This window comes from Gopherus evgoodei, chromosome 2, assembly GCF_007399415.2.
Source record: "Gopherus evgoodei ecotype Sinaloan lineage chromosome 2, rGopEvg1_v1.p, whole genome shotgun sequence".
Lineage (NCBI taxonomy): Eukaryota > Metazoa > Chordata > Testudines > Testudinidae > Gopherus > Gopherus evgoodei.
In genome coordinates, this window is record NC_044323.1 from 95,207,317 (window position 1) to 95,215,804 (window position 8,488).

Consider the following 8,488-nt stretch of genomic DNA (forward strand, 5'->3'; position numbering starts at 1 on the left):
AGGGTAACAACAGCCTTTTGAAGACCCCTTAGATGTAGTCTGTGGACCCCTCAGATGCCTCCTGTTTCACGTACCATGTGCTGGGAAATAACATGAAAAGACTCCCTGGTTGTAAAACTAAATTGACTCTATTAGAAAAACTGTTCAGAGACATGCTGAAACTGCAGCTAGCATTCAAGCCATGTACACACAGACTGACTTCCATCTTGATGCCTCCTCCAAACTCTTCCCACCCATAACTCATGCTCCTCCCTCCAAGTTCCATGAGGGTTGCTTTACCTCCAAAAAATGTCTGAAATGATCTGTAAAATTGTTGGTACATTTTGCTGCCTTTTTGAGCAGGTTGAAATAAAGAACCCAGGGAAAGTAATTTTGTTTACAAACTCCAGGAATGTGCCTTTTTGTTGCTAGGCCTACAACACTATGTTTCCATGGTTAACCCAGCTCAGGAGAAGCCATTTTCAGCTAGTTTCTCAGTGAGAGGCTTCAAGTCAGTTGAACTCTATGATCCAACTGGAAAAAAAAAGGGGAATTATTTATTCCTGATTCTGATCTCACATATACTGTTGTAACTCCATTCACATGAGTGGTGTTACTCCTGATTTACACCAGTGCAAGTGAAATACTAATCGGGACTCTTATATCTGTCTACTCTGTGGGACAGTGTCCAAGTACATTGACTACTCATTACAGTTCCTTTCAGAAATGCCTTATTTTAATTATGTAGTTGATGTGATGTGTTTCCCAGTTTTAGAACAGATGTTCTACTTATTTTAGTGGTACCAGAATTATTTTGTTATGCAGACTGAGACCTATCGTGTATGACTCCTGGGCAAAGGCATGTATTACTCCAGTCGGTCAGAAGTGCTTTAATATTATTGGGGAGGGGTGAACATATTTTACTTCATTTTAAACCCATTCTCACATTGTGGATTCATAATTAGGAACAGAAGTCCAAACTTATTGGACTTGTTTTTTATATAGAATGGGCAAAATGCCAGTTCTGGGCTGCTATTGAGACTGGACTTTAAAAGTGCATGAGCTCTTAGTTGTGGCCTGACACACCAAGTCCTCCTGACTGAGCTGGAGGAAGGAGAAGAAAGGAACATATCACCTGATCTCACTACATAGCACTCAACACAACTTCCCCTGGTCCCCATGGAAGGGATCCGCCTTCTTGTCCTATTCTCAGAGGGAAGAAGAATTTTCTATCTTCTTCTCTGTATGTCCCTTACAACAAACCCTGACCTCCCAAACTCTTGCCTTTAGTCATCTCTGGAGGGGAGAGGTGATGACCAGTGCTCACTCTCTCTCCTGGGGCAGTCACGATTCCTCCTTATGAGGGATCTGCCAGCGGGAATCACTATTGCCGTTCCAAACTCAGAAGGGGCTTTTTGGGTTGGACTTAATGCCTTCATCCATCCAGCAGTGAAAAATATCCACCCAGTTCTCATCCACAATTCTTTTACGGTCTCTAGGGAAGAGATGTCTCTAAAACTCACTGGACTGCATAGGAGGCTATGCCAAAAAAGACCCAAGTCTGGGCTGGGCTATGGTAGAGTTTACCCCGAGTTAAATGCAGTCTAGGGCATCTCTGTCAGTGCAGCAGGACAAGAAGGATGTTTCCACAGCACTGCCACTACTGGATTTGGGGATTGGTGGCAGGCTGCCTAGCCTAGGAGAACCTTTCTGGCACTGGTTCAAGAGGGAGACAGGGCTAGTTATCCTTTCTGTTCCTCCTCTCTGAATAGATAATGCAGGAAGCATCAGTCTCTACTTTCAAGAGCTCATAAGGGGTGGCCACTTCTTTCTCCCCAGGACATAATTAAAGAGAAGTGGTCCTGGAGTGTGGGAGGCATAGCTACCTATTTTGTGCAGCTTCATGTGTGGAATTTTATGCACATTACTTACAATGATGCAGTTTAGCTCATAAAATTTGCATATTTGCAAAAAATTGTAAGTGATCATAGTCATCAATTTGTCATCACACACTGCCCTAAGCAGTGATCAGGGTAACCCATGGGGCCAAGACAGCTGGGTCTGTGGTCACTGCTGGGGACTGTTGGAGTGAGGCTGGGTGAGTGGAGGAGGTGGGAGAAATTGGGAGAGAGGTTGCCTGCAGAAGCTGTATTGCTAAGGTATCCAAGGAGGTAGCTGCATAGCTTAGCAGGAAGCTACCTGCTGTCCCCACTGCCTCTACTTGCTGCTACTGCAACTTTCACCGCTGCTTGCCTGCTCCCCCATTACTCTTTCCCTGCTCAGATCCAACAGGCTGCTTTGTAGGTGGCACAGCAGCCTGTGGTGGCTGGAGCCAAAATCACTGTAGCCAACCCAAAGCATTCCAAACTCATGAGTCAGGCCAGCTCTTCTCTGCAGCCGTGAGGGCTAGCAACTTACTTTTAAAAACAAATTAAAGCTGAGATTCTCAGGTAACATGCTGAATCCAGCAGCTGAAGTTTTGAGTAAAGTGTCAAGGATCATGAAACTTACAATAAAATTGCATGAGTTGGCAACACTGCACAATTGCAAGCTGTTCCTGCAACCCAGCTGAATGGATGACACATTCAGTGTGGGCTGCGTGAACGAGTGAAGGCCAGGCAGTATGCATGAGTGAGACTGTGGGTGAGGTCATATCTTTTACTGGACCAATTTCCATTGGTCCAGACAGGAGAAGAGCTCTGTGTAAGCTCAAAAGTTTGAGTCTCTCACCAACAATAAAAGATATTTTATCCCTCACTTTGTCCTTCTAATATCCTGGGAATAGCACAGCTACAACAGTGCAAACAGTAGGCATGAGTGTCATGCGAGCTGGCTGATCCTTGTCAGTTCTGGGGAGGGACACAAATGTCTTTACGCCTCTTCCCCTGGGATCTTAATCAAAACCACACCTCTTCCAACAGGAGCAGTGTAGCAGGACCAGAGAGGAGTGAGTTATAGGTTTTCCAGCTCTCCTTCTTTTCTTTCTTTCTTTTTTTTTTTTTAAGTCTAGGGTTTCACAAGCCTTAGCTTATTTTGTGAAACACCAAAACATTTTTAAAAGTTTGAGCTTCCTGCAAAACTTCCAGCTCCACATGGTTTGCTTATCCCTAGTAATTATCACTTAATATTTGGCCTGGCACAACTGTCTTCCAGTCTTATAAGGATACATTTATTTGTTTCTCTGCTATCAGAGCTCTTTTGCATAATCACACTGAACCCTAATGTTTATTATTTCTGGACAGAGGCCTACACAACCTACGCACTGCTTCTGTAATTCCGCCAGTCAGTGGGAAATGTTTTAATATTATGAAATATTTTGTCAGATGTGGTGTTCCAATTTCAAAAAAGATAGGGCAAGAATAGCCATACGACAAAGCACAGGCTGTGAATCAGGAGATGTCTGTGCCCGGTTATTTAATACAATTAATACAATCTTCTTAGAAAGGGTGTACCTGAACAATAAGAGCATAAGGTCTTGATCTTGCATTCACATCTGTAGGCACAGACCTCTACTCCCATTGAACAAAATGGAACTCTGCATGGGTGTAGGGGAGCCAGTTGCAAGATTAAGGCATAAATAACTTGAGTGTTACTCCCAGCCACTCAACTTGATGCAGATGTAAGCAGAGTCAGGATGAGCTCTGCCCTGACATCTGGGGGAAAGACTTTCAGAGAGTGTATTTGCATAGGCACACCTACCCCATCCCAGACTGGCGAGCTGTGGGACTGCTTTGTGACAGAAATGACTCAACCTCAGTTGGGTGGTACTTGCTAGACAAGGGACATGGGTTCCAAAACCCAGTGAATTGAGAGAGGCTGGGGACAGGTATCTGTGCCTGGTGGTGCAGTCTCCTTGTGGAGCCAGAAGCACCAGTTCCACCCCCTCCTCTCTCCACTGTGGAATGTCAGAGTTGATTTTTTTATTCCCTTAAGAATCTAGATACAGGTTACTGAGCTGAACTCACTTTGAGCTAATGGTGCGCTAGCACTGGGGCTCCCCTACTATGAGCTGAGATCACTAAGAGTTGAAATCACTAAAGAGCTGGAATTACTGAGCTGAGAGCACTGAGTACCATGCTAACGAGTGCGGATGCCTGAAGCTATACTGTGGAACAGAGCAGCTGGCAGAGTGGCGGGGAGCAGTTTGTGGGGATGGCTGGAGCGGCCCACAGAGCGAGCAGAGCCGAGCAGTTTGCAGGGACAGCAAGAGCAGCTCACAGGACAGCTGGTGGAGCAGAGCAGCTGGTGGAGCGGAGCGGAGCAGTTTGTGAGGACGGCTGGAGGAGCAGAGCGGAGTGGCTGGTAAAGCGGAACAGTTCGTGGAGAAGGCGAAAGTAGAACCCCAAGGAGAGGCAGGGCAGTTGGCCCCGGACCACGTAAAGTGCCCCTTCCTACCCAGGCTGGGGGGAGGGATGTCTGCAGATGGACTCTTGAACTTTGGGGCTGCACTGACCCAGGACAGAGACTTTTGGATTGTGGGTCTTTTGGGGCTGTGGGTGATTTGGGGGTTGCTGGACTCAAGAGCCCAGGGAAAAGGACACGGCCCAATTTCCTGGGGTGGGTCTTTGCTCACGGTTTGGTCTATGAACTCTAGTTAAGGTGTTTTCCCAATGTAATGCTTGTTGTTTATCTCATGTAATTAAACCTTTTCTACTATCCCGAGACTCTGTGCTTGTGAGAGGGGAAGTATTGCGTCTTCAAGGCACCTAGGGGTGTGTGTAAGATTTTCCCAGGTCACTGGGTGAGGGCTCGAGCTGGTTTGGCATTGTGTTGTTGAAACGAAACCCCTGGATACTGAACCCGGCCCTTGTTGCTGCCAACTCAGAGGGGCAGAAGGGTTACACATATTACTAACAAATTCTACTCTCTGTACTTGGAATTAAGCAGTTGTTAAGAATATTAAGACATTAAGCTCTCTGCACTACTGTACATGAACATAGATCACTATTGTTAATAAGTATGCTGTTTCCTACATGCAGTGCAAAAATATTATCAAAGGGAAAGCATATATATTTATAAGGCCCCACAAAATCCGCAATCATTTAAATAATGTAGGACTTGTAATGTGGCATGAAATTTTTAGCATCTCACATATTGAAACAGTGACTTGAGTCAATGATTTAAGAGTTACAACATTCAGATAGATATTTAAGGTTGTTTCTAATTCTTTGGTTAGTTAAGGGCATAGTTAACTAAATATTAATGCTAATTAACAAATTACTTGTGGTAACACCTTAAAACTATTAAAAACAATAGAAAACTGCTCTTAATTTTTGTAGTAAGTGTGATATATTTTTACGTGTGTGCATGTACATGCATGCCTGTGTGTCAGAAAAGAATTGATAATGTATATCATTAATTAGGATTAATTTTAATTGATTAATGGTTAATTTAAATGTACAAATAATTTGCATTTCACAATGAAGAATTAATTTTGGTTGAATTGTCACACTGGTTGTCAGAAAAAGGCTTGCTTGGTATTTAACCAGCTCTACTTTTAGTTTTAATATTGTTAACAACATCTTCTTCCAGAATACAGTTAGGTGAGATTACAGCACTATTATTAGGGTTTGATTACTGTGTATTGAGTCTACTCCATTTTCATTATTATTTTTTGGTAAACTTAGAACATTACAATCTTGATTCTATTTTGCATTAGTATACGTGAGAGGCAAACCAAACCCTGAATGTTAACTTTGCACATTTTATGTATTTATTACCTTCATTAACTTTCCTGCTTTATTTTATTTTTTGTAACTTTGTATTTTTTTGATGTCTTATTTTAGATCATAGAATTTACATATTTAGGAAGAACATTATGTTGATTTGTTGATTTCTTTAGCAAAGCTGCAAAAATATGAACTAACAAATGAGCTTTGATTATAAAATAATAATATATAGCAATATTCTAGCATATTGCACTGACACAGTACTACATGATGCTCAGATGGAAGTCATTATAGGAGGACAAAGTACTATATTTACAAGGTGAAATTTATTTGTTTCACAGACTTCTGAGTTCTCTGGAGCCATCAAACTGACACTTGTAGATTATTATTTCTGGAGAAAGGCCTACACACTCCCTTAGGTTTGTAATACAGCCTACTAGAATTCCCTCTGTCATTGCTGAGAACTGTTTTACTTTGTGTATAATAGCCTCTTTTCATGTGTCTGTTGTGCCATCAAACATTCTCTGCAACAGGAAGTGGGTCAGACTCAGGAGCAACAACAATACTATCACATATGCAAAAGAACAAGATGCAGCACTGTTAAAGAGCTATAGCAGGACATACGTGGAGTCTGGGGCAGTGGCTAACTAGGACTGGTTACTTTCTACCCACCAGCTTCTGCTGGTGAAAGAAACAAGCTTTGGAGTTCGTTTTCAGGTCTGAAGCTCAAAAGCTTGACCAACAGAAATTGGTTCAATAAAATAATGTAACTCATCTGCCTACTTGCAGAAAATACTTTCTACATGATCCATCTATGTGATCAGGCAGATGATGACAAGGTGGTGCTATCATTAGCATGCAACAGGCCCTGCAACGGATTTACCATCATAACAGTGATATTCAGGTAACCCATGATTTAAAAGCCAGTGGAGTTACGTATATGCCAGCAGAGAATTTGATCTTAGTCAGTGGAATTAGAAGTTGATTAACATAATGGCTGAGTGCATCTAGCCTGATTTACACCACACATCACTTGTGAGGGAGATTATTGGAGGTATCAATGGTAGCACCAGGAGATGGCATGTAGACAATGGTAATGGACATGGTGCAAAGACTATCTGGGGTAGCTTGGAGGACTTTGGACTCCGATGGTGTCTAAGAACTTGAAAATTCTTCTAAAGCAAAAGCTACACTGAGGGTGGAAATGTATCTTTAAGACATCCTTACTGTGTTTTCAAACACAGGACCACTTCTGGAGGATTTGCAAGCTGTACTTGTAATGATATCTCTGTGCTATCTAAACTGCCTTCCATCCAGTGTGTATTCTGAATAGGTATCAAGCTCAGCAGATGCTTTAGTGACCAACAGGCCAACATTCCTGTCCACAGGGAACATGGGGATGTTAAATGTTGTTAAAATGAACAAGCACCTGCTATCACAAAACTGCTGCCTGAGTGAGTGCCTAGACGATAGCAGGAATAGAAGTGAGGAGGCTAGGGAGAAATGGGATAGCTTCACAGGTCTCTTTGAACACTAATGTATCAAAACCTGTTGTGTGCACCCATGCAACAACCATCTAGTGAACAATGCCTATTCGTGTTCCTGCAGACTTTCTTTTGACTTTCCTTTTGTTATTCAGAGGGGAGCCACAGTGAGAAAAGCCATGAGAAGCATCAATTTTCAACAGACAGACAGCTACATTGCTAATTAACATGCCAGGATTCTCTCGCTCGCACATGTTACGTTGGTCTTATGTAGCTGAAGGACAGTTGCATTCAGCTGCTCCTTTATATGGAAAAATCCACTTCATAAGTGTGGGTGGGCGTGACCCCATTTCTCATTTTGTTTGCCATTACTTTAATTGTATATATTGAACATACTGGCTATCGTGCAAAATTGCTTTAGTCTCTGTAACATCTGTGGGACACTTCTACGGAAAAGGGCAGCTTATCTGCTGGCGTTCTTGCTTGCAGAATTTCTTATTAGATTGCATACACTAAAGTCACAAATTTCAAGACATGGTTCCCAAAGTTAGGCTGCTAAATCCACTGAAGTCATTGGGAACTGCAGGTGCTGAGTCTATCTCCAAATTTTTCTTAGGTGTCTAAACATGCATTTACTATCAAGGCATCCAGGTCTGACATTTTTGGCTTGAGTTCATTTTACATCTACTCAGGTTTAGTGAACTTATCTTTTGTCTACCAAAGCTTTGAGGCACATGTTGATCTTAACAGCAATGGGAAAGATTCTTCTTTCTTGGACCAAGCGTGGAATTCTGTTAGTATATGAGCCTGGGATGACCTATGAATAGCATCCTATTTAAATGTTATTCATCATTAACAGTAGTGGGGGAAACAGCCCTGCAGATATATGTAACTCTGCTAATGAGGTTACCACTTATTAATTTCTTTGTATACTATCATTTACTCCTTGTAATGCTATGGGAAGAGATACTTGTTAGAGGGCAGGGCTGGAAAGTCTGGGAAATTATCACTGCTGCTTATTTATTCTAGAGTTATTCCTATTTAATCCTGTGACTGGTAGTGTGCAATGCTTGGATATCATCCACAAATGCTTTGTAGACATGTTAATGGTGGGAAAAGTTCCTGGTGGGGGAATGTAACTTTCTAATTCAGCTGCTGCTGTTGACAGAGCCCTTTCCTTTCTTGCTTTGTGATTTGCTTTTACTTCATCTTGTGACTGCCTGTGTGTAGTGCACAAAAATGTTGTTTGAAATTTTCACCTTGCAGGACTTTACAAGATAAATGACAGTCTTTCATCACTGGAGGTATAAATGTTTCAACAGTTGCACTTTTTATCAATAATTCTTTTTAAAAGAT